Source organism: Delphinapterus leucas, chromosome 3 (genome assembly GCF_059928025.1).
Source record: "Delphinapterus leucas isolate spDelLeu-1000000601 "Yukka" chromosome 3, BTC_Dleu_Yukka2, whole genome shotgun sequence".
In the NCBI taxonomy this organism is placed as follows: domain Eukaryota; kingdom Metazoa; phylum Chordata; class Mammalia; order Artiodactyla; family Monodontidae; genus Delphinapterus; species Delphinapterus leucas.
In genome coordinates, this window is record NC_143131.1 from 11212068 (window position 1) to 11239849 (window position 27782).

The window sequence follows — 27782 nt, forward strand, 5'->3', positions numbered from 1 at the left end:
GTCACCCACGCCAGCTGAGCTTCTAGCTGGCATCCAGAATCAACTGCCTGTTTGAGAGGGCACCACCTCAGAGGCCAAAGGGTAGCAGAGTGGGCCACCCCCGAACAGGCTGTTTTGGCATAAGGGTTATTTTGAGCTGAATATTTTGGAGAAACAACAGATACAGAAGATGCTCTGAAAACAGAGTAGAAGCCACTCTTTTGTGACAAACATTTACATTTATAAAAGAAATCTCCGTTTGTAATGGTGTCTTCCTCTCTGTACCAGGAAGAGTAAGATGACACTAAATTACAAGAAACTTATCAATGGAGAAGGCAGAAACTTAAAATCTGCATAACAAACCTTACCCTTATTTACCATGCTTTTCCTGGTACCCTCCCACAACTGGCCATTCCCCCCCACCAATCCTACCCCCAACATCTCTTCTGTCTTTAGCTGAAGATGTTTACTTAAATGGTGGCTTGGGCCATCTTGGGGAGCCACCCATTTTTCCTGGGGATCTTCCACGTATATATGAAGTATACATGTTAATAAACTTGTTTCTTTTTCTCTTGTTAATTTTTTATCACCAGGGTGGAGGAGTTTCAGCCAATAACTCAGAAGGGCAGAGGGAGAATTATTTTCCCTCCCCTACAACATCCAGCCCTCTGTGAGGCCATTACATAACCAGAGTCCCACCAGCCTCTCACCAAATCCTCAGGAAGATACACAGGAGAACTTGCAGCTAAGCCCAGTCTACCCAGAGGCCTGTAGACCAAGAATGCTGCCTGCCACGTCAGTAAATAAAGGATGTTGCAGCCATCAGTGACTGCAGCCATCCACAAGGGTGAGCCCTGAGGGAACTCAGGATGGAAATAAGAAATGCCTGCCATCTAGCAGGCAAGAGACTGCAGTCACCACCCCCCCCCACCCAGCTTGAGGAAATTCAGGATGAGAAAACACAGGATACCAGCCTCAGAGAGCTGAAGTGCATATCAAAGGAATGATTTCAGTGAGCCCAGACTCTTGCATCTTTCTATACATAGAAAAACACTAAATTTCTTAACTTGAAATATCTCATTTTCTTTTGCTGACAATGTACCTTTTGTTCTCACTACCTGGTTTTGTTGCAAAAACTCCTGTATATCCTGGCCTACCCGACCCACCCCTCCAATCCCACAACAGTTTTCTCACAGTTATCTGAGATGCTGTCTCCCAGGCTTGAAGTCCTAAGAATGTCTGCCAAGTAAAACATAACACTCAGCTTTTAGGTTGTGCATTTTTTTTCCAGTGGACAGAACCAAGAGGCTATGATACATCGTTGTTCTAAGCCACTCGATTTTGTGGTGGTTTGTTATAAGGCAACAGGTAACTACAGCCTATAGGAACCGCTTTTGTCACATTGTTCTTAAGGTGCAACTGGATGAAATGTACCCAAACGGTGCCTTGATGTTAAATTCTTTCCCACCAGACAGGAATAAAAGGTCTGAGAGAACCATTTTGAGACCATCAGCCTGTTGCTAAAAACCCAGAAGATGGGGCTTCCCTGGTGGCGCAGTGGTTGAGAGTCTGCCTGCCGACGCAGGGGACACGGGTTCGTGCCCCGGTCCAGGAAGATCCCACATGCCGTGTAGCGGCTGGGCCCGTGAGCCATGGCCACTGAGTCTGCGTGTCCAGAGACTGTGCTCCGGAACAAGAGAGGCCACAACAGTGAGAGGCCCGCGTACAGCAAAAAAAAAAACAAAAAAAAAAACCCAGAAGATGACACTAATGGACCTGCCTCACCTGTATCAAGACTGTGGGTGGGGACTTCCCTGGTGGTGCAGTGGTTACGAAGCCGCCTGCCAATGCAGGGGACACGGGTTCGAGCCCTGGTCTGGGAAGATCCCACATGCCACAGAGCAACGAAGCCCGTGAGCCACAACTACTGAGCCCACGAGCCACAACTACTGAGCCCGCATGCCTAGAGCATGTGCTCCACAACAGAAGAAGCCACCGCAATGAGAAGCCTGTGCACCGCAACGAAGAGTAGCCTCCGCTCACCGCAACTTGAGAAAGCCTACGTGCAGCAACAAAGACCCAACACAGCCAAAAATAAATAAATAAATTAATTAATTAAAAAGAAATTAAAAGACTGTGGGTGGGTCTGGAGGGGAGTTCATCTCCTAGCCTTCTCACTAACATTTTTAAAGGGCTAAACTCACTGTATTGCATATATTTTTAACTTCCTGTACGCTATGTTTCAACATCTTAAGAAAACCTTTCTAGTGAGGAGAGACTGCCCCTTCTTGGGGCTCCCAATTCTTAGGGTAGCCAAGGACCCAGCGAACTAACTAACCCAGAGCCACATCTCTGTCTGGCCTGTGCATCCCAGGATGTTAATATTAAGGCAGTATTTCTCTGCCTTAATCATCCCAGGGCCAGAGGCCAGGCCACTAGGGAGCATCCCTCTAGTTGAGAGCCCACTGGGATTATTCCCAGCAGCCAGTCCTAAGCTGTTCTCTCTGTCCTTCCTTGCCTTTCCCACAGAAACCCTATTCAAGGCTGGGGCCTGTGTGCTACCCTCCTGCCTTCTCTGAGCGCTCTGATGTCTCCACGTGGCCCTGTGTGGTGTGCGGGCCTCTTGTCCTCAGATCTGTGAGAATAACAAAGACTCTTCTCTGTCTCCTCATGTGGCCACACCTGACCGACGGTCTCATAAAAGAATAAAAAACACACGCTCTTTAAGCCACTTGAAAATTGTCCTAAAATGGAGATAACGCAGATGCGACCTAACTTCTCCTCACCTGCGCCTCTCTCTATGGCACTTGGCTGCATCGGGCCGTTTCATTTCAAGTGGAGAGGTCCCTATCTGGAGTGATGTGTGCATGTCTAATATTTACCGCCTGAAGTGTGTCGCTAGGAGTGAGGAACAGAAGATGAGAACGAGAAAGAGGAATAGAGCAGGTGTACAAATGTGTTGCACAGACAACCACTCACTCGTGCAGAGAGGTTAAAGGACAAAATGGTCCTGCCCGGTGGTTAGACCTCTCTGGAAGGTCTGGCCCATAGAGCTATTAAGTAACAAATGACCACTATACTGTATAAAGTATGACACATTTTTAAAGTCTTACTTCTTCTAAAGGCTCTAACTTACAATCTAAAAGGGGGGGCTTAAAAAACACAAGATCTCAAGTGAAAACACAGTGAGAAGACCACACAACTAATTTTTTAATCTAAAAATGTTTTAAAATATCATGTAATTTGGATTTTTAATGTACACAAAAAGGACAGTCGATAATCTGAAAAAAAGGGCAAGGTGACAAGTAAAGATTATGATGTTCCTGGCGGTCATTCAGGAAGTCACATTAAATTTAGTGTTACTGGGAAGTGGGCTCGATGAGTCAGTGGGTAGAGAATTAATCTGTATAAAGGTTATTATTAAATTATTATTATTATTAAATTAATTCTGACATAATTACAACTAGCCCAAGAGCAGGGCGCTGAAGATTTTCACTGTCGTTGGCACCCACATCTTGGAGGAATGAGTCTGGCTCCAAGTACAGGCTGATGCAGGCAGGGCTGGGACGTTTTCAGCATGATACAGAGCCACAGTCACGTGTGTGCATGTATGTACTTGCACTTCACCTTGGCCCAGAAGGGATTTAGGGTGGTTTCCTTTACTCTAATAAAAAATTAAACATTAAGGCTCTAAATATGGAGGCAAATGATCCAGTAAGCATTAGAAACAAGGCCCTGGTCTTTCATGGATCCATGCTGTCTCTTGGTTTTGCCCCGAAGTTAGACAAGGAGGTGAGGCTTGAGCCTTTTTGCATTTGGGGGGTTCCTTCCTCCAGAGCTTGCTGATAGACTACTGCATCTGTTATTTGTGCATGCTGACTCAGTGCTTAGGCTTTGGCAAGCGACCCAGTGTCCTCCTGGGTGCCTGGCAAGGGAGACCAACAGATACCCAGCTGAAAAGGCAGTTAACTCTCCCCATGACAGAGTCACTCAGCATTTTTATTTGGCCTCCGTCTCAGACACTAAACAGCCCTCAGAATCCTGCTGAACAAACCAAGGGCCATTTGTTTCTCCAGCTGTGGAGTGGGACAGTCGAAGGACAAATATAGGCTTGACCTGTAAGTTCTACTGGCCCTGAAGCAGATATAGAATGTGTGAGGACCTCCAGTGGCCTTTGGTCTTTCCAACCTACAGCTAGTATTGGTAAATGAAAAAAAAAGAAAAAGCGGGGAATCGGATGGATTTTGTAGCTATATCTGCAAATGAATTGGCTCACAATTTTCCGTGCTGAAAGTCAACCTGAAGTTAAAGTGCTAGGATGATACAGCATAAAACAACTCAGTGACTACCCAGACCAGCAATGTTACACAACGATTTAAAGTTAAAAAAAAAAAAATCTTACGTCTAAGGTCTAAGTTAACCAAGAAATCTAGGTGTATTAGAACTTATCCCACACGTTAGTTATTTAAATCACAGTTTGTCTATGAAAGATATCAGGAGTTTCATGGGCACTTTTTACATTCACAGCCCAATTTTCTTGATCCTTCGGACTCCTTTCAACAACAGGTTATAAAAAATCTGTTTCTTGAAAAAGGACTTTCCAGTCCGAGTCATTTAATTTATTTACACATGGCCTACGATGCTCAAGCGGGAATTTCCGACGGCTCTTATAATTGCTGCCTGCCGCTTTGTTCTCACACCCACTGCGTGCCCTTCATATCTGCTTACATCAAATACCAAGTCTTCCTCATCTGGTGAGATTCTGAGTATTTTGCCCTCTCCTCTGAACACACTCCGGTTTGCCTTCTTCACAAGCTGCCAACCGTGGACACAGTGTCCCAGGTGTGACCTGCCTGGCTCAGGTGCAGTGGATGTGGTCCCCCTTGCCCTGGACAGGGTCCTTCTAACCGGTCATCTGAGCTCATGTTGCCTCTGGTGGCCTGTCATCTGAAATCTCATGTTTACCTTTCAATCAACTAAACAGAGATGTCCTTTCAAAAAATGTGTTGCTAACAGCAGTTTGGTTAGTCTTTATTATTAGTTCCAGGCATCAAAATGACTGACTGCAATATTTACTTCAGTCATCTATTTTGCGCTAACATATATTCTAAAATATAAGGACAATTATCCATTTTCTAAAGGGAGTTACTTGATGTTATAGGTTGGATTCTGTATTTTTTGATAAGATACGTTGCTAGGTTAAAGTCTTAACCCCCAGAACCTGCGAGTGTGACCTTATTTGGAAATAGGGTCTTTGCAGATGGAATAGAGTTGCGAGGTCATCTTGATTAGGGTGGGCTCTCACCTAATGACCGGCATCCTTAAGGCAAGAGAGAAATTTAGACACAGACACTCATAGAGAGAAGACCATGTGAAGACAGACACAGGGGTCACTCTGTGACTACAGAGGCAGGGATTGGAGTGGTGTGTCTGCAAGCCAAGGACACCAAGGACTGCAGCCACCAGCAGCTGTAAGAGACCAGGAAGGACCCTCCCCTAATTTCTTCAGAGAGAGTATGGCCCTGCTGATACCACGACCTTGGACTTTCAGCCTCTGAACTGTGAGACAATAAATTTCTGTTGTTTTAAGCCATCCTGGTGGGTGGTAACTTTTTATGGCCATTCCAGGAAACCACTACATTGGGGAACGTGCCATGATATATGTATTTATAATCAACATCTGCTTAAGTGATAAACGATGCCTTTACTTTAGAAAATATTTTTAAAGAAAAGTAGTTTCATTGTGATTAACTTGAGGGCTTAATGATATCTCATCTCATGTCCTCTTCATAACTCATATCTCATATCTCATCTAATATCTCATCTCATGTCCTCTTCATAACTAATTCTCTACCAGTGAAGTAAAAGTGGATTTAACAAGATAATAACATTTAAATAATAATAATTAAAATTGTCAACATATATTGAATGCTTGCAATGTGCCAAGCGTTATGCTGAAACCTTTATATGCATATTACATACGTATATGCACACACATGTATGTAGGTCGTATTATACGCACAAAGGTTTTTATGTTTTATACACAAACACATAAATTTACTATTCCATCTAGGGATCAGCAAACCTTTCCTGTTAAGAGATGGAAAATAAATATCTTAGGCTTCGCTGGCCACACAGTCTCTGTCACAACTATTCAACTCTGCAGTTGTAGCTCAAAAGCAGCCACAGACGAGATGTAAAAACTGGGCACGGCTGTGTTCCAATAAAACTTTATTTACAAAAACAGGTGGTGGGCAGGACTTCCCTGGTGGCACAGTGGTTTAGAATCCACCTGCCAATGCAGGGGACGTGGGTTCAATCCCTGGTCCGGGACGATCCCACATGCCGCGGAGCAACTAAGCCCGTGTGCCACAACTACTGAGCCCACGTACCACAACTACTGAAGCCTGCATACCTAGAGCCCGTGCTCCACAGCAAGAGAAGCCACTGCGATGAGAAGCCCACGCACCGCAACGAAGAGTAGCCCCTGCTCGCCACCACTAGAGAAAGCCCGCACGCAGCTACGAAGACCCAACGCAGCCAAAAAAAAAAAAATAATAATAATAAATAAATGAATACATTTATTTAAAAAAAAGCAAAACAGGTGGTGGGCTGGACTTGGCCCTTGGGCTTTGGTTTGCTGACCCTTGCTATAAACTTTTGAGGAAGATAATCAATGATTTTACTGGTTCACAGGTGAGGGAACTGAGGCTGAAAGTTAAAAACTTTGTGCAAAGTCACACAGTTACTACGGGGTAGTTCTGGAGTCTCAACCCGACATCAAATCTTCAGAAACTATGGTTGTAATCATTCAGCAACACTGTCTCATCTCACAGGCAAGAACAATTTCATACTTTCCTCAAAAGTGTATTGATTAAATAATGAACTTTAAGAAACTTTCTGATGCCAATACTATCTTGGCATAAAGAAAAGTAACGACACGTTAGAAGTACAACAAAGGCAGGCTAAATTTTATGAAGTCAAAAAAGAAACTGCTATAAATGCTCTAAAGAACATACAGACATTTCAGAAAAGGTTTAGGAAATTCCAGTTCAAAGTCAGGGTTATTGATTGTTAGTGTCTCAAACAACTATGTGTAAGACTGCTCAGCAATACTGCACATAAGAAATGAGAGAAAACAGATATTTAAAGGAATCAGTAAAACTCTGATGCACATCTCGACATTTCTGTTGGTTTTCTAGCTGAAGAAAAGCAATTGAAGGGATTTTTTAACATTCCCCGGAAACACAGAAGAAACAGTGAGGTGTGACGTCCCACGACATCAGCCCCCTCCTTTTACTGGATGGTCACATCCTCTGTAAAGGACCCCTCTTCATCAGGTCCTTTTAACACTCGGGGCTTTGCTAGATTCTTCCAGACTCTCTAGCAGTGTTCAACTGGGCGTCAGGTCACTCTGCTCAGAAGGCATATGAACATTTCATTTTCCCAAATTAGCTGAAAAATCACTCAGCATCACTGTATGTATTCTCTATGTTAAAAAAAAAAAATAGTACCTCTCATTTAGCTAGTTCAGGTGGCTTTGATCAAGGAACACAGGAAACCCACCGTACTGATAAGACTCTAGCTGAAAGGATTAAATGACTAACTATTTCTTCATGTACTCACAGCATGATGATAACATCTCTCAGATCCTTTGAATTGATAGCTTTGGAACAAAAGGCAGATGACTGCCACTTGAGCTTGTTTTGATTCTAAGTAAAAAGAATTTATTTCCCAGAATACAGCTTTAGTGGAGCTTGGCAAAATCACATTGGGACGATGGATCCTCACCTCATTTTCGTAATTATCATAAATGCACACAGAAGCATAAGTAAAGAATAAAGAATTAACTTCACGCGTATACTTGGGATAGGACATAAAGCGGCAGAGTGTCACTGCATTTAACTCTCTGCTGTAATAAATGCCACAGACAAATAGAGTTAAATGGGTTAATTAGTCACTGGTGGCTATTTTAATTGCAGTATTGAAAATCAGAGGCAAACGCTAGAAGAATTCTCACCATCAGGGTTACCTGGGCTTTTGATGGGAGTGTTCGCCTGGGACGGCAGCATCTCTATAACATCACGAAACTGGTTACCCCTCTTCCTCTCCTTTACCTTTCATAATGAGCTGCACACGATTAACTTAGTGCACATTTATCTACAACAATTCTCAATTCAGACCGCGAAGAACCTTTCTGGTCTATAATTACACTCCAGCTTAATTAGCATAATTTCCACTGCACATATTTGAATGGAGAAGCTGCCATGATGGCTCAGCTCCCCGTGTGGAAACTCTTCCAGGGAACATCACGAGGAGAGACAAATGCCTCCTGCTGGTGAATGGCCACAAAGGCGCTGAGATGACCTGAAGGCTACTTTCCATGAGAGATGAGTCTTGGGAAGGGCATGGAGGGGACCTGATGGAATCTCCCAAACTGCCATGGTCCTCCTAGGGCAGGAGTAGCCCTTAGAGGGTTCACCTTTCCTAATTACCCATTGTCAATTGGGCCACGTGGTGCTGGGGTTTGCCCTCATCAGTCTGTAAATGCCTAGTCCGAGGTGTGAAAACATCTCTGCAGTTTGTTTTGGATCTTCATCTGCAAGGGATGGCCATTTGAGTGCCTCAAATCCACCCACCACCAGAGGTCATCAGTTAGTAACTGAGACACAGATAAATGAGGCCTTTAAGAGATTTTTTACCAACTTGCAAGACCCTCTTCCAAGGCTCCCTTGCGGGAGACCAACCAACCATGAGAGGGAGTCGTCCCACCCATCTGGCACTAAACTGTCAAATACCTATTGTGTGATTTAGTAGGACCGCACTCATTGTCCAAGTATTGCAAATTTGTCCTAATAATAACCAAAGGCATCTGGTTTGGAAAATCAGATGACTGATTAAAGGAAAATCTTCTGTTCTAGTAGCTCATTATATTTTGCATGGATATTTAACTATTCAAATGACTTCACAAAAGAGCGTGTGCCAATGGTTTTGGTGTTAACATTTTAACCAAGCCCTGCGTTGTTTCTATTTGTTACTCAGAGGGAAGCCTGGGGCATTTGCTCCCTCTGAGTCTGCAACACTGAAAGGGAAGGGACAGTATCAGAGAAGGGTTAAAAGTCTAGAGAGGGGTGAGAAGTTGTCGCTGTTAGGCAGACAAACTCTATAAAAGAAAAGTCTGGAGGAAGCAGGTGGATCTAAACAATGACGATGAAACCCAAGAAACTCTGCCTGTAATGTGAAAGTGCTGATGGCAGAAGGCGTGATTCAGGGGTCTTGTATGAAGTGGCCACAGGACATGTGTCTCCTCTACCTCAATACTTCCACATTTTCTTTTCCAGATGTATATTAGAATCTTGAAGCCTATTTTAAAGAAAATTCTGAGGGAGCTTAAAGAGTCATTTCATTAAGATACCTATTTACTTTCTCAATCACCAAAGGTACAACTTAAAAATAACAATCGGGGGTCCCTGGTGGCGCAGTGGTTGAGAGTCCGCCTGCCGATGCAGGGGACACGGGTTCGTGCCCCGGTCCAGGAAGATCCCATATGCTGCGGAGCGGCTGGGCCCGTGAGCCATGGCCACTGAGCGCGCATCCGGAGCCTGTGCTCTGCAACGGGAGAGGCCACAACAGTGAGAGGCCCGCGTACCGCAAACAAAACAAAACAAAACAAACAAAAAACAAATGCACGTCAAGCATTATCACACTATTTACACTAAACAAAATGAAAATTATATAATGAAGGCTCATGTATGACACCGCAATCTGTATTTTTCTCAGTGTCACTTTTCAACCAGTTACAGCTCACGGGTCTGGTGAACAGTTAAATTAAATTTGTACTTATTTCTTCAAAATTATGCATAAGTGTCTTTTCCTTTGCAATAGGATTTTCATAATAATGAGCAATATGTATACTGACCTTTTTCCCAATAGAATTCTCACAGGTGACTGAGGACGTATGGGGTGTTCGTCAACCAAGCTAAGCTATCTTCATTTCAACCACGGCACTGACATTTACTCTGTTCCTTTTCTTTCTTTTATCAAATGTTTCATTTAAAAATACATCATGGCTAAGAGCTCGGCCTCTGGAGGCACCCTGCCTTGGGGTGAGCCAGGCTCTTCTACTTATTGGCTGTGAGACCATGGGCCAGGTACATGGGCTCCGTGGGACTTGGTTTGCACGCCTACAAAATGGGGAGATACCAGCATCCAGCCTATAGGGTTACAGAGAAGTCAGGGAGGTACGGCAGGGAGAGAGCTTAGCACAATGCCCGCCCCAGCAAGAGATACCAACTCACTCATCTTTCATCATTCCCTGGCCTTGAGAAATATAAGAGAACAGCTTTATAACACTTTGGGCTCTTAAATCTGAATAATTTGAAATCTATTCCGGGCTATAAAGGAAACGCTAGAAAAATGTTTTCTCTGGTTTATTGTTCTTGACCAAAATAGATACAGTCTTCAATGTAAAAAGAGCAGACTGTTTCTTCACTTAAAAACTTCAACCTACATTTATGTTGCATCCATACCTCACGTCCAACTGGACCACAGCACATGCTGAACTCGTAGTGTTGTCAGGCGGCCAAATGAACTGACGCAGGTTTACATGTGTAATGAAAGAAACCGGTGCTCTGGTGTCAACAAAGTGTATACGTACATGAAGTTCACAGCACATGTTTGGCATAAATGTAAATACTTACAAAAAGGGTGCCTCTTTTTGAAACTGTTGCCAGAGTTCCTCTCTACGCTTGCCCTTGGGAACCCTGCAGGATGATTTTCACAGGAGTAAGCCCTCCCCGTCAGAATATGCAGGACATCATCAATATTCACATTCACATAACGTAAACCAAAAGGCAGCAATGTTCAGAAAGTTAGATGTCTATCTATGAACTATAGAATAAAAAAACATAGCAGTGATGGAAAATTATTACACATGGAGCCTGGAACTGTATGATTATGTCAACTTTGGGTATTGTAATCATATAATAACTATTTTCCAAAAGCTCCCATGTTTGTAAAACACTGACATTCACAAACACTGTATTTCACCACTTCTGAATTCCAAGGTGCAAACAAAATCTTCAAGATGAACTTGAATGAAATTTGTATTTAAGCCCTCAATTTCAAGTTCACTTTCCACAGTGTTAGAATTTACTAGAATTTGTTCCTATTAGAAGGCTTCCCCAACGTAGGGCTGTTTTTATTTTTATTTTGCTCACAAACAAAAAGTTCAAGCACAGTAGGATTTTTGCCTCTACATTATTTCTCAAGTTCTAACAAGAAACTACTAAGTTATATACCTAGAGACCCACACGTTAAGTAATGCATTCATATGTAGTTAGTATACACTGGCTAATACCAGCTGGTGGAATACCACACATAACAACTATGCCACTTATCAGGTACATTATTGTGTTTTCTAGAAGCTTACTCTTTGTATTCATTCAAAGGAAAACAATATGGTAAAAAAACAAACAAAAAGTCCATTGTAATATTTGAACTGTGAGAATTCTCACGCTTTTGCAGTGTCAGATTTCTGGCTGGACTGATTTTTATGCAACAGGGAAACAACAGATTATGTAACACTCATAAAAAATACAGGATCCCTGCTTCAACACATGGTGTCATTAGAAGCAGTATTATTGAGGATTAAGCTCTTTTCTCCCTAAATCAGTGTTCAACATTATACTTCCAGGCTATGTCTCTTTTTTTTCCTGAATTTTTGAATTTTATTTAATTTTTTTTTATACAGCAGGTTCTTATTAGTTATCTGTTTTACACATATTAGTGTATATATGTCAATCCCAATCTCCCAGTTCATCACACCATCAGGTTATGTCTCTTAATACCTTCTTTGATTGGCGTTATTGGATTACTGCAACCCAATGCTTAGTCTTATTATCGAAAGAAAGCTTAAATTAGCAGATAAAAAAACCCTACAATAACCAGCAGATAGAAAAAGCTAACTAAATAAGTTCATGTGAATTCCATGTGGAACCAAACATACAAATGTTTATCTAAATTAAATTATGTGATGCACTTCCAGGAAGTAACCTACTAATTATTATGCTTTGGCACATGGTGATAAAATACACTCTATCCAGGAGAATAAAAGGCACATGTTAATCACTGCTGTCACTGAGACTTCAGTGCTGTCTCTCAGGACTGTTTCCAATGAAATGCAATGTGAAATATTTGCAACTCAGTTCATACAAACCCAAGCACACATAAATGTGTACCTAATTCAGTGGGGAAAAGCTATCCCGACAAAGATACCTGCATTTAGATAGCTTCTGTTCTGTTCTATTCTACTCTGTTCGATTCTATTAAATTATTTTCCGAACTGCTGTTCATGACCAATAAAAGGATTTTACTACCCACTGAGGGGTCATAATCTGCAATTTAAAAAATGTGTGTATATACACACACACACACACATATATATATATACATATATACACATATATATGTATATAGACACACATATATACACACACATCTGTGTACAGAAGTATGTACAATATATGTATATACATTTAGTATATATTAATATATGAGTGTTAGATAATCGTGCATACACACATCACATATAAAGTATTGCATATAAAATTATACTTCTTTAACAATTTGCGTACTAATTAACTCCGAAGGCTAAAATTAGACTGGGGGGAAAGATGACTTTAATTTTATTTAAACTCCTGATCTACTCAGTACTTGGCCCCTCGCCGTCTTTCACACGTATGAACACTTTACAGAAACACACGAAGATGACGACAATGACAGTGACAGTGACAATACTGCCCACTTCCACCTGGACACTCATCTCAGTTCTCAGTTGGGCCCTACTGCCCTTATGAAATATTTTATATTCAAATGAAGAGGGAACACTGGGCTTCCATGATCACTGGGAAGGACCACGTGGTCCCTTTGAGTATCTCATGTCACCTACAGTTTTGGCTCCAAGTACTGGATGAGTCCCTACCAAGGACTGGCTGAATGAGAAATGAATGGGAGGTTGAAATAAAGAGGCAGAGAGAAGAGACTTCATTCTGAGATACAAGCCATCCCACTTAACGTAAGGAGAAAACAACTTTTACAAGGAAAGAGAAAAATTGTGTAAAATACGATGCCTAAGCTGTTTTCAGAATGCGAACTAAAATATTTAAAAATATATTTTTTACAACTATAATTTCTATTTTCTAACAAGCACATGCAGTTATAATACCAATTCCTGACAAATAAAGGAAGAGTTTAGATTATTTTTGCACTCAAATTTGTGGACTGATTCAGAAAACACAGCAATGTGACATTATTTTCTTGACAGAATTATGTCATTTCTTCCTCTGATCACTCAACATCTACTGTGGAAAACACTACGCCATAGCCACACAAATTAATTTATACCCATCAGTTATGACATAATTTATTAGTATTGAACAGCTGGAGGTATTTGATAATGTTGTTACTCTGTCAGCATCTAGGAGATTTTTTTGAATGTATTATTTGGGGAAAGGAAATACTTCTCAGCGTTTTGCATATATTTTGCATTAAGACCCACAGTAAAAATATATCTTAGACTCACAGACATACACACACACACACACACACACACACACTCACATGTCTGACACCTCTTTTCCAAGACACCAAACCAAACTTTCCTTACTATGGGCGTTGTAATCATTTTAGGCTATCCTATTCGATCTTTTAAATGCTTGTCAAAAACCTCTAAACTGACTTGACTACTCACTCATAGGTGGTCCCCATTTGGAAAACAAAACTGTACTAATCCAATCAGGCCATGGACTCCTGACTTCTATAAGAGATAGACAGATATAGGAGATTCTACAGATAGAATGCATCTATTTCATAAAAATATAGAAATTCATTTTAATCACTTAAACTCACGGGCTACCTTATTAAAACATATAAGGGCAAAGTATCAACTTTTTTTTTTTTTTTTGCGGTACGCGGGCCTCTCACTGTTGCGGCCTCTCCCGTTGCGGAGCACAGGGTCCGGACGCGCAGGCTCTGCGGCCATGGCTCACGGGCCCAGCCGCTCCGTGGCATGTGGGATCCTCCCGGACCGGGGCACGAACCCGTGTCCCCTGCATCGGCAGGCGGACTCTCAACCACTGCGCCACCAGGGAAGCCCAAAATATCAACTTTTATATTTACGAGAAGAAGACCTGAATTATAACCATGAGCACGTAAAATCAACAATATGTTTGAGCAGGGTTAGTACCTGGGCCAAATCCAGGCCACCTCCTGTGTTTGTGTGGCCTGCCAGCTAGAAATGGCTTTAACAGACAGGCAGTTACAATAAATTTGATGATAGGGAACATTAAAATCTTGAAGTCCAATTACACGAAATGTTATCTCCCCCAAATAATCTCATTCTTATTGATAGACATCTATTAAAAAACATTATTATTAACATTTTATTATATTTTGGATTTCATTAATAATACTTTTGTAGAAATTTGTTTCCTCTCTTCTTATATAAGTATCTACATAATATTCTTGATTTGCCCCTTGGCCCACAAAAACTAAAATATTGGCTATCTGACCCCTTTACGGAAACTTTGCTCATCCATGCATTAGAGTGTCATTTTTAAATTGTTATAATAATTTCTATTAATACTAATCAGTATTAATTAAACAGTGATCTGACTGCAGCCTTAACCACACCCTGGTACCCAGGTGAGCACGCAGGTGACAGATGCTCCAGGTTCATGACTAAGTGCAGGAATTCCCCACCCTACCTCCCCAACCCCCCCAGCTCCAGATGTGAAATTATCCCTTTGGTTCTAGGGAAAACCATTCCCCTGGGGAGGAGAATCTCTCTGTAACCAAGGCAACTCAGACGCCTTTGTTAAAAATAACTTTGCAAGTTATTTGGGAGAGAGACGCAAGAGATATGGAAACATATGTATCTGTATAGCTGATTCACTTTGTTGTAGAGCAGAAACTAGCACACCATTGTGGGGCAATTATACTCCAATAAACATGTTAAAAAAAAAAAAAAGAAGACAGAAAATAATAATAAAACATCTGGGGAAATCTCCCAAGGGCCAGGAGGACAGAAAAGCTCAAAAAACAAAACAAAACAAAAAAACTTTGCTTTTGTTTTATTAAGATCCATAAGCTCAAAGGGAAATTGGGCTTTTCTTTCAATGAAATTACTTTTCGCCTAGTTCTGGAGATGTCACAGGAGGTGCACAGAGCTGCAGCAGGAGACGATCTACTTAATAAGCATCTCAGTAAAAGGAGCACTTCCTGTCTCCTCACCATAGCAACTGCACTCTGGATAACTGCCACTTCTGGGTCCAGATAAATGGGGCTATTGAACAACCTCATGTTTATTACATTTAAGAAATTCTTATTTGTTTTCAGGTGGACATGAAGCAACATGGTTGAGCTCCCTCTGTGTACATTTTCCACTAGAAAAAAACATTTTACTCTACCCTGATACACAGGAAGTTTCCCTGAAAAAGATGTGTTGCCCTTTGGGGTATTAAGGTTTTAAAATTTAGCAGTGGACAAACACAATTTGAATAAATACAAAGAGTTTCTGGGGAGTATTTATGTTTTCTGCTTTAAATTTTTACCATGTTTTACCTTGATTGCTCCTGTTTCTTTCTCTCCCTCTTTCCAATCATCATAAATACTTCTCTTTAGAACACGCTTAATGGAAAACCTTAAACAACGATCTTCATCAATATTCATCCCTTCTTTGCATTTTAACTAGGGGGTGAGCCAAGGTGTACCTTACTGGCATGATCATTGATGGTTTTACTTATCCTGTGGGCAATATTTTACAACTTCATGAAAATCTTAATTTTCACATGACATATTAATCAAAGCCTTGTTTTTAAGGCCTCTGGGTTTATTTATGTGTGGCAATTTGTATGTCTGCTTTGGGTCCTTATTAAATTTTTGTTGGTTGTATGTCTGTTTTAACAATACACAATAACTTTTTCTTATAAAACTACCATGTTGTTAAATCCCCATTTCATGTGAACACACAGTGAGGTTCATTAGTAAAAATGCTAGAGAAAACTATGCATGAAAAAAGCATCCTCTAGGGCTTCCCTGGTGGCGCAGTGGTTGAGAGTCCGCCTGCCGATGCAGGGGACACGGGTTTGTGCCCGGGTCCGGGAAGATCCCACATGCCGCGGAGCGGCTGGACCCGTGAGCCATGGCCACTGAGCCTGCGCGTCCAGAGCCTGTGCTCCACAACGGGAGAGGCCACAACAGTGAGAGGCCCGCGTACCGCAAAAAAAAAAAAAAAAAAAAAGCATCCTCAATGTCAAATTACAAACATCTTTGGAAAGTAATTTGAAAACCAACATTCAGAAACAAATAAAACTATTTCCACAAAAAAATCTAGTTGATATAAAAAAAAGCAACAGAACATGTTAAAAATTTCCCTGGAACAAGATTTGTTCAAGGTTTATTTAGCACAGTCTTGGCACATAGATTAAATTAAATATGATCCCTCTGGAAATAGATTCTAAACTCAAATAATCAAGTCTAATAATTAATGATTATTTTCTCCCTGCATAAAATGCTATAGCTCATTTTTGCCCTTAAGCCTCTGATAAAAATAGTGTATCTTTTTTTTTCTTTTTCCAAGCAAAGGTTGTTTTTGAACAAAGAGTTGGTTTTCAATGACAGAATTAGGCAGATTTAGAACTACAGATGTACAAGAAAGTTCTAAAAAAAAAAAACTAAAAATTTTTTTGTTAATAGCTAATGCAAATCTCAAAAATCTTTGTATTGAAATAAAAACAGTACCTGTTGGGCTTAACTGGTATTTGGTTCTCGTAGGGCATTTCACCAGTTAGGCATCTCATTATACAGGATTTGAAGGTGAGGTGAAAGGACTGACTCTCACACTCTTTATCTGAATAAATGTACCCTGGTGAGAGAAGGGGGGGACCAGCTCTGCTCAACAGGGCTTCTAAGTGCCTGTCACTGTCGCAAGTGCTTTATGTATAAATCCCTCCATTTAATCCTCACACAACTCTACAAGGGAGGCGCTAATATCATCCCCACTTTACAGATGGGGAAACTGAGGCACATAGGAAGTGACCCAAGGTCACAGAGCAAGCAAGGAGCACAGACGGGTTTCAAAACCTGGCCTCTTGTGCCAGAGGTGGGCGCTCTCAACAACCTCACAGTTCCATCTCTTGATCAGCACTCAGGTTCACGGGTGGGTAAGTGGTGAAGTCAGAACAGGAACAAAACTGACTTCTGCTCCGTCTTCACACTCCAAATCCTGCCTTTGTTGGCTCCTAGCTGTGCTCTGGGCTGTGTCCTGGACACGGTCACTTCGACAATGAGACAGGACAGACTCAATCCATCTCCCTGAGTTGCTCTGATAATGAATGAAATTCCAGGATGAGAGCACTTTTCATCAAGTAGATGCTTAATAAACGTCATTCCCTCCCCCTTACACCTGCATCTTAAACGTCTCTCTGTTCCCAGCTTATTCACAAACTCCTACAGCTTAACGTTTAAGGGAAACAATCATTTGAAACAAGCGGAACTGAAGTTCGACATGACTTCAAATTAATCAGGATTCTATTTTGTGCCAATCCGTGGAGAATGTGCTGAACAAAATATATTTCTTCAAAAGACATTTTCCTAACTGTATTTTCTAGTCGATTTACCGTCAGCAAGAGAAACATGCAATTTTCAGATTGCTGAATATCTGATTTTAATTCCCAAGTCATCCATTCCTTACACATGATCTAGAATATACAATTAAAGAATGAACTTAGTTGTTTCTTTGAAACTGAAAACTATTTTATTTATTTATATAATTATTTTAACTGATGCAACTCTCCAGAACACAAAATAACAATGACACAAGAAATAAATCACATCTCAAATTACAAAATGACACATAGTGAGTTGCAAAGGGGCCCCTGAAAAGATATGCCCAAGTCCTAACCTTCAGTACCTATGAATATGACTTTATTTGAAATAGGGTCCTTGTAGACATATTTAAGGGTCTCAACACAAAACCATCTTGGATTTAGAGTGGGCCCTCAATCCAATGACTGGTGTCCTCATAAGGGAAAAGAGAGAGGAATTTGAGACAGACACACAGGGAAGAAGGTGACGTGAAGACAGAGGCAGAGACTGGAGGGATGCAGCCCCAAGCCAAGCAGCCCCTGGAGCCTCCAAGATCTGGAAGAGGAGAGGAAGGACCCTCCCCTAGAGCCTTCGGAAGGAGTGTGGCCCTGCTGACACCGTGGTTTCAGATTTATGGATTCCAGAGTTGTGAGGGAATATAGTTCTCTCAGCTCTGGGGTAATTTGTTATGGCAGCCCTATGAAACAAATACACTATATTTTTGAAGAGAAAAAGAAAAATATGGAATGAAAATATTCTTCAATGTACAGAACTACTTGAAAGTGCCCCTTGCCTTTTTCTCCTCCCCTGGAGCAGTGGGAGAAAAGATTTAAACAACAGTCCTAAGAGCATAATCTAAGCATACAACTCAACAGGTGTGCTGGTTCTCTAGCATTCTTTAAGAAAACGTAAGCATTTAAAACTATCGTTTTTATTATGAGCAACAGAAATTACTGGGGTTTTCTCCCTGCTTTTATAGTTTCCCTCTTTAAGGAAGAATAAATAATTGACTTAAAAAATAAAACATGAACTCATGTGTTAATTAAAAAAAGAAAAGAACCGTAGAACAGCTTGAGTCCCAGAAACCGCAAGGGCCAGTTTCCAGGTACTGCTGTGGTCGGCCGTGGGGTGATGTGGCTGCTCTGGGCCTTTCTGCTTCAAAGCTGTTGCACTTGGGAGATGGCAGCTCCCCTGTGCTCCCTCCGCCCTGGACACCCAACCTCGACCTCGCCCGTGCTCCCCCCCCACCTCAGTGGACCTCCACATCTGCACCTGTGCCGAAAGCCTGTCCTTGCTTCCCTGCATCCCACCCTGTTCACCTCTTTGCTTGCTAATTTCCCCCCACTCCAGCGCCTCTGTTCTGCTCCAGCATCTTCTCAAAACGGCCCCGCAACGCCCACCAGCCCCTTCAACCATAATGTGCTCCTTAATTTCTCATCAGCTCAGTTCTCTTGGTGGCACTCCACCTGGGCAGTGGTCTCAAGGGACCAGCAAACCCAATGCTTCTGTGCACTCGTGATTCTACTCAACCTCTTCGCAATATGGATGAGTTTTCCTTCCATCGGTGTCTGCACTTGAACTATCCTTGCCACCCTCCCCCCTCTGACTACTCGCTGGGCTTCCTTCACAGGTCCTGTTTCTTTTTCTGTCATTCATTTATTCCACAAATATTCATGGAGCACCTATTATGTGCCAGGCAGGGAAACAAATAGAGAAAGAGTCCTTCCTCCATGGAGCTCACATCCTTTGGGACAGGCGAGCAGTAGGGGAGACATGAAGGTACCTCCAATATTCCTATGTGCTAAAGAGAACGAACAGGAAATGAAATGGGGAAAGGGCTGCCATAAAAGCCAGCGTCCAGGGGCGCCTTTGACGAGGAGGTGGCATCTGTGGGGATCTTACGTGGCTGCTATCAGGAGAGGAGACGGGGGCAGGGGCAAGATTGAAGTAGGGAGGCCAGTTAGGAAGCTCAGGGTGTAAGGAGATGAGTCTACACACACCTTGGTAATGAAAGCCTCAAGCCTGGATGGGCTCATGGGGAAATGAATGAAGGTGGACAGAGAAGACACCCAAGGGCTGTGCCTGCAGGGGCCCTGCACTGGTCATCCTACCTTCTCAATACACCGTCTACTGGGACCTGACCCTCTCCTGGTCACCTTCTTTCACAGGCCCTTTCTCTGTCTCCTTTGCTGGCCTCTCTCATCGCTTGACCTCTAAATGGCGGCATCCCCAGGGCTCATCCCGCTTCTCTTCTTTGCTTTATCTTCACCCCCTGCCATAGTGCTCCCATCTCATATCATGATTTTAATCAGACTAGGGGTAGATTAAACTGATGATGAAATTTGTTGGATAATTACACTGGGGGTAAAAACGGCATTGGATTATCTTGGGCATCTGAGAAAGTATGGTTGCTTGATTCCGTACACAAATGCCTCTTGGGTTTACACTGCCAATCCAGATCTACCTGTCTTCCAGGATTGGCTACTGGAGCCTCTGCGATTCTGCCCTCAGACGTTTCTGTGACATTTCACACTTAACGTGACCCAACGGTGACTGTGAAATTGCCTCCAGAACTGTTCCCCTCACCATCTCCGGCATCTCAGTGAACGACAGCCCCAATCTCACAGCTGCCTGGGCCTAAAGCCTGCTTTGAGATGGCAGCCAAGCCTGTCTCCTCTGCCTTCAAAATATACCTGTAACCTGAGCCCTCCTTACTCCCAGCCCTGCACCACACTGGCCTAAGCCACCGCCATCTCTACCCCAGATTTCTGCAGCGGCCTCCTCAACAGCAAGCTTCCCTGCTTCGAATCTTGCCCCCGGAGTCTACTTTCAAGGTAGTCAGAGCGATCCGCCCCAGAGCTAAGTAAGGTCCTGCCCTTCTGGTGCTCAATCCCTTTGGTGCCTCATCTCACACAGAGGAAGAGACCCAGCCACACTCAGTTCAAAAGTCTGGTGTCTTCTATTCTGTAACTTATATCTGCTTTCCCCTCCCCCTCATCTCTATAAGCAGCACTTATTGTAAATTTCAGATACTTACAATCCAGAAATAGCTTACTGCATATGGAGAGGGACACGCAGAGGCCAGCCAGTATTAATATCAATGTACTAAAAGCAGACCAGTATCATGGGTGGAATAATAGATGTCTTAGTCTACTCAGGCTGCCTTAACAAAGGACCACAGACTCAGTGACTTAAACAGCGGACATAATTTTTCACAGTTCTGGAGGCTGGGAAGTCTAAGGTCAGGGTGACACCTTGACTGGGTTCTGGTGAGGGCTCTCTTCCTGGCTTGCAGACAGCAGCCTTCTCACTGCATCCTCACAGGGTGGGGAGAGAGAGAGCTCTGGTATCTCTTCCTCTTTCACAAAGACACCTATTCCATCAGACCAGGGCTCCACCTTATGACCTCATTTAACCTAATTGCCTCTTCAAAGGCTCTGTCTCCAAATACAGTCACATACAGGGGGGTTTAGGTTTCAACATATACATTCGGGGAGACATGATTCAGTCCACAGCATTAGGTTAAAGTGTCTACTTGCATGTTTCTCTTTTACACACTCTGTTACAATCACCAAATGCTTTCAGTTGTGTCCCTTGGGTCTCTTCCTTCCCCCTAGTTTTTTTTTTTTTGTGTGGTATGCGGGCCTCTCACTGTTGTGGCCTCTCCCGTTGTGGAGCACAGGCTCCGGACGCGCAGGCTCAGTGGCCATGGCTCATGGGCCTAGCTGCTCCACGGCATGTGGGATCTTCCCGAACCGGGGCACAAACCTGTGTCCCCTGCATTGGCAGGCGGACTCTCAACCACTGCGCCACCAGGGAAGCCCCCCCCTAGTTTTTGTCTGAAGGTTTCATTCTGCCCCAGCCCTGAATATTCTATTAACCAGCCCAGTCTCCTCCTTCTGCAGACCCCCAGCCCCCTTCAACTGTGTGTCTTCAACTCCCAGGACACAGCAATGAGCAAACAGGAATGCATGTGGATGGTGCTGGCTGGAGAAAGGCTTGCTCTGCATTACCCAGAGAGGGGTGGCCAACAAGTAACAAGAATATCAGGATTTATCCTCTTTAAAATAGTACCTACTGATTACCACATGTGAAATCCTCAAGATAAATCAGAATTAATGAACGTGTAGCTAGTTGACTGCAAAAAACATTGTATCAAACATTTTATCTTTTTAGCCCTTTAATAGCAGCTCTTTTCTCCTTGGGGCAAATGTTTTCTTCACCTTTCAGAAATAATTACACAAGCCCAGTGAATTCCAGAGGAGATAAGTTCAGTGAGGGAAAGGAAAGGTCATGGATGTTTACATTACTGGCTAGAAGAGGTCTGGGTAAGCCACGTGTTAGGAGAAGTTCAGAAAATCCACCAGCTTTTATAAAATGTTCCCTTTAACTGACTGGCATTGTTACCCCATGAAAGGTGTTAGTGCTACTGAAATCATTCAATCATAGGAAACAGCATCCATGAAGCAACAGGAAACGAATGGCCAATAGCAAACACTTGAAGGATTGTACAAATGAAGTCAAACCTTGGAGACTGAATCTGTTTTCCTATTGCATGTATTAGTTTGCAAGAGCTGCCATAACAAAATACCACAAACTGGGTGGCTTAAAAAATGAGCATTTGTTTTCCCACAGTTCTAGAGGCTGTAAGTCCAGCCAAGACCAAGGTGTCAGCAGATCTGGTTTCTTCTTCTTTTTAAACTGAGGTAACACTGGTTTATGTAAGTTTATGTGTACCTTATAATTTGACTTCTGGTTACACTACAGCATGCTCATCACCAAAAACTACGCAATGCTTCATGAATTTGCAAGGGTATCCTTGCCCAAGGGCCACGCTAATCTCTGTACCCTTCCAATTTTAGTATCTATGCTGCTGAAGCGAGCACAGGGTTGGTTTCTTCTGAGGCCCCTCTCCTTGGCTTGTAGATAGACGTCTTCTCTCTGCATCCTTTTACATGGCCTTTCTTCTGGGTCTGTGCATCCCTGGTGTTTCACATTCAAATTTCCTCTTCTTCTAAGAACACCGATCCTACTGGATTAGAGCTCACCCTAATGACCTCGTTTAAAATTAATCACTTCTCAAAGACCCTATGTCCAAATGCAGTCACATTCTGAGATCCTGGGGGGTACGTCCTCAAAGCATGAATTTGGGGGGACACAATTCAGCCCATAACATAGTGCCTAACAAATACTCCAACACTTAGTAATTTGAAACAACATTTATTCTGCTCACAAATCTAATTGCACAGGGCTCAGCAGGGACAGATCATCTCTGCTCCAGGTTGTGTAATGTGGGGAAACTCAGCTAGGGTTGTAGAATCCTGTCTTCAGATGGTTCATGACCACGGCTGACAAGCTGGTGGGGTTGGCTGTGAGCTGGGCACTCAGCGTGGGGTGGGGGTTATGGGCTAGAGATCTCAGTCCCATCAGCAGCAGTAGTCAATGTTCTTAGATGCTCAAGACGTGGCAAATCAAGCCTTCTGCCTGATGTTTCTAACCTTTCTACACCAACACCCAGCAGGGTGACGGGCATGAAGCAGATATTAAACAAATACTGAACTGTTTTTGTTTTTTAATAGACTTTGTTTTTTAGAGAGTTTTAGGTTCATTAGCAGAACTGAGTGGAAGGTACAGAGGTGTCCTCTACGACCCCTGCCCCCACCCCTGCATAGCATCTCTGGTTATCAACGTCCCCTCCAGAGTGGGAGCATTTGTTACAAATGTTGAGGCAATGCTGACACATCATAATCACCCAAAGTCCACAGTTTACACCCGGGTTCACTCTTGATGATGTACAACCTATGGGTTTCGACAAATGTATAGTGACATGTACCCACCATTAAAGTATCATACCAAGTAGTTTCAGAGCCCCCAAAATACTGATTTTTAAATCACCAAAGAAGGTATACTTGATAGGGACACTCAAGAGGGTTGGGCATTGGTACACTACTCTCCCTTCTAGAAAGAAATACCTGATTTGGGGAATGTTATGAGCCAGAGAATCATGTGTCCTTTCAAAAAGCACTCTTTTAAAAGCACCTATTAAAAAGTGGTGGACCTAGAGACTGTCATACAGAGTGAAGTAAGTCAGAAAAAGAAAAACAAATATGGTATATTAATGCATATATGTGGAATCTAGAAAAATGGTATAGATGATCTCATTTGCAAAGCAGAAATAGAGACACAGATGTAGAGAAAAAATGTATGCACACCAAGGGGGGAAAGGAGGAGGGTGGGATGAATTGGGAGATTGGGATTGACATATATACACTACTGATACTATGTATAAAATAGATAACTAATGAGAACTGACTGTATAGCTCAGGGAAAACTCTACTCAATGCTCTGTGGTGACCTAAATGGGAAGGAAATCCAAAAAAGAGGGGAGACAGATATATATATATATATATATATATATATATATATATATATATATATACTTTGCTGTACAGTAGAAACTAACACAACACTGTAAAGCAACTATACTCCAATAAAAATTAATTAAAAAATAAAATAGATAACTAATAAGGACCTACTGTATAGCACAGGGAACTCTACCCAATACTCTTTAATGACCTATATGGGAAAAAAAAAAAATCTAAGAAAGAGTGGATGTATGTATATGTATAACTGACTCACTTTGCTGTACACCTGAAACTAACACAACACTGTAAATCAACTATACTCCAATAAAAAATATATTAAAAAATGAAAAAAAAAAGTGGTTCTAATAAGACCCCAATGTGGTCTTGGTTTATGGAGGACCAGTAGTGACGACCTGAAGCCAGCACTCCCAGGTGCCCACTTTTATGGTATGACTGTTGTGTCTTCCAAGGTGCTAGGAATCAACATTGACTTAGGGCACCCCGGTGGGTGTGACTTAATCTCTTTTTGAATCGGTAAATTGTGATAAAAAGTAGACTTTCATGGGCTTCCCTGGTGGCGCAGTGGTTAAGAATCCACCTGCCAATGCAGGGGACATGGGTTTGAGCCCTGGTCCGGGAAGATCCCACATGCCACGGAGCAACTAAGCCTGTGCACCACAACTACTGAGCCTGTGCTCTACAGCCCACGAGCCACAACTACTGAGCCCACGTGCCACAACTATTGAAGCCCACACGCCTAGAGCCTGTGCTCTGCAATAAGAGAAGCCACCACAATGAGAAGCCCACACACCACAATGAAGAGTAGCCCCCGCTCGCCACAACCAGAGAAAGCCCCTGTGCAGCAACGAAGAACCAACACAGCCAAAAAATAAATAAATTAAATAAATTTTAAAAAATAAGTAGACTTCCATGAATTTCATGAATAGTGGACTTGCATTTAACACTTATAGAACAATGAACCATGAGTAAATGTAATACTGACAAATTATTACTTTTAAATTTTTAATTGCTATATAGATTTAACTACAACCTTAACTAACAACAATTAATATCCCTGCTACTGTGCCCTCCAAGTACTAATAGATCTTTGCCACAGAACTTTTACTCACAACGTAGGAAACTCATGTTAAAACTTGTTGCAATCTAGCATTTTTTTCTCCTCAGATCTTTGTAAGATGAAAGAGTGAAAAGTGAAGTCCCTGGAGCCAACCTAACAAGCTCACCTGATTTAATCTTCAATGGCTGGTCTTAAAATCCTCCAAAAATGTGGTTACCTTTACAATTTTCTTCTTTTTTCCACAGTCTCTTAGGAATTTCCCACCCACTGACCTCCTCATCCACTCCTTGGCTATAAATACCGACTATTTCTTGGATTCAGGATTGAGCTCAGGTCTATATTGGGGTCTCCTTGCCCCTGTTGCAATAATTCCTGAATAAAATCTGGTTTTGCCACTTTAATTGCTGCCCAGCTCTGGTTCTCTTTGACAGGCCCCAGTCTAAAAGTTTTCCTGAACAAGAACAGAGGAAGACCAAAGCTCACAGGTACATCTGATGTCTGACTCTTGGTACGATCTCACCTATGCTTATTAACCCTCCCACCTGCCCTGTGCATCTGCCCTCTGCCCACCCACCGAATTAGGGAGGAATGCCTTCTATTTGGTGAGCAGTTTTGCAGTTACAGACTTCATGTATCTGTATCCTCTGAATTTGAAAAAGAAATGACTACTCTTGCTAGTATTTCCTTTTGTTGTTCAAGCATGTGGCAGAAGAAAAGAATTAAATTGGGCCTAAAAACAACGACTGAAGTATAAAGTGGCCATTGGTATGTATGGATTAAATGAAAAGACACTATCTTAGAATTCGTTTGTAATGGTTAGAAATGGAAAGTCACATAATGGATAATAAGTTTTTAGTCTCTGATTCTGTTACCAAATAAAATCTATATTGCTTGTAATACTCCTCTAGTATGCTTTTTTTCCTTTGCAATGTATTCTTATGCATATCATTATTATTTAATTTTTGGATGACTTGCATTGTCCATCCTTGAATTTTAGGAAATATTGGAAATATTAGGACATTTAAGAACTTTAGGAAATACTGAAAGGTAGGTGCTTCAGAGCATTAGGGAAGAACACAGCTTACACCCTTTGTACAATGTAAGCTCACAACCACTTTGGGTTTCAAAAGACAGTTTTTGAAGTGGATACACTAGTCTGACAGCCAGAGTGCATTCACTGGAAGAAGGGACAGAAAAAAAAGACTTTTGGAATGCTACACAAAAACTTGGCTTTGTAAATCAAACACAAGCCTGGTTTAGAGAAGTTACTGAGAGCCACGGAACCGGGAGGAACACAAGTTGACATCATGCCAGGAAGAGACCAGAACTCTCTCTGGACAGGAAAAAGAGTTCTAGAAAAGACTAGAGGAGAAAACCAGTAGGATATGGATGCTAGTGTGAGGTGCTAGACCATACTTTCTGCCCCTTAGGTTTAGGGACCCAAAAAGAGGGGGATTTTCCCCTCTGCCCTCCAGGGAGTAGTAGGCAGGTGGCCATTCTCTAAGGACTGGGCATGACAGCAGTAGAACTGGTGCCTTTGAGCAGGGGGGCCTGAGATAAAGCTCCGTCCTCTTGATCCATCCCTCCCCTCCCCTCCCCTCCCAACCTGGGTCCTCAGTAGTTCCTATGAGCCCTGGGCTCTCTCCTGCTGCCCACAGGAATGAAGAAGGTAATTGGGAACTGAAAGCCAGGGTGTATTTCTGGGAGTGGGAGGGGAGGCAGACCTGTACATATATGTTAAACACAACGTGGTTTTAAAAATCTTTACGAATACACACCATGATGTAAGTGTTAATAAGAGAGCATAGGTGGATGCCGATAAATAACGTGATGCCACCTTATACAGTCAGAGGTAATATTACAAATCAGAGGGGGCAAAGGTGCTGGAAAAATAAGGGCCTTTCCAAAAACTGCTATTAATATGAAAAATAAAATAAAATTAAATCCCTACTTCACGCCATACACAACAATAAGTTCAAGATCCATTAGAGAACAAATCTGAAGAATTAAATCTTAAATATTTTAATAAGAAAATAAAGGAGACTGATCCTATGAACTTAGCTGAGGGGAGGATTTCTTAGACATAGGAAGAACAAAATTTGAATACATTAAAATTTAAAAGCAAAAAAAAAAAAAACCCATTAAGAGACATGTCGTAAGTTGGGGGAATATATTAGAATCAAGATAACGTCAAGAATGTATAAATATCTCCTATTTTTATTAATAATGGCTTTCCTTTATTGAACACCAAGCCCATTTAAGTACTGTACGTGTTGTAATTTATTAAGAACAGACAACTCTAACAAGGTAGATAATTGTATTAGTCTCATTTTAACGATTAAGATAAACTACAGGCAATCAAGATTAAATTTGTACAAGAGTGCACAATTAGAGGTGTGGGATCTACACCCAGGTAACAGTCTCATCTAAAAAATACCTTCAGGTGCTGGTTCCAGCACCCTCGCTCTTAATCCAATAGTAAAATGGGAAAGGGTGTGAACAGGCATTTCTCAGACAACTAACAACTCTGAAGATGCTAAACTTCAGGGATAACTGAGGAAATGCAAATTGAAACAACAGACCCATCAAATTGGCCAAGATTTAAAAGGCTGACAATACCAAGAGTTGGCACATATGGGGTGAAACAGGAACTGTTGTTAACTGATAGTGAGAGTGTCAACTGGCACAACCATTTCAGACGACAATGAAAGGTA

At 42.1% G+C, this 27782-nt stretch overlaps 1 non-coding gene across 1 annotated transcript; it reads right to left on the reverse strand.

The window, feature by feature from the left end:
- Positions 1-22406: 22406 nt before the first annotated feature.
- On the reverse strand, positions 22407-22511 carry LOC115802654 (U6 spliceosomal RNA). Its single transcript, XR_004023166.1, has one exon. It is a non-coding gene; the product is annotated as a U6 spliceosomal RNA (small nuclear RNA).
- Positions 22512-27782: the final 5271 nt, after the last annotated feature.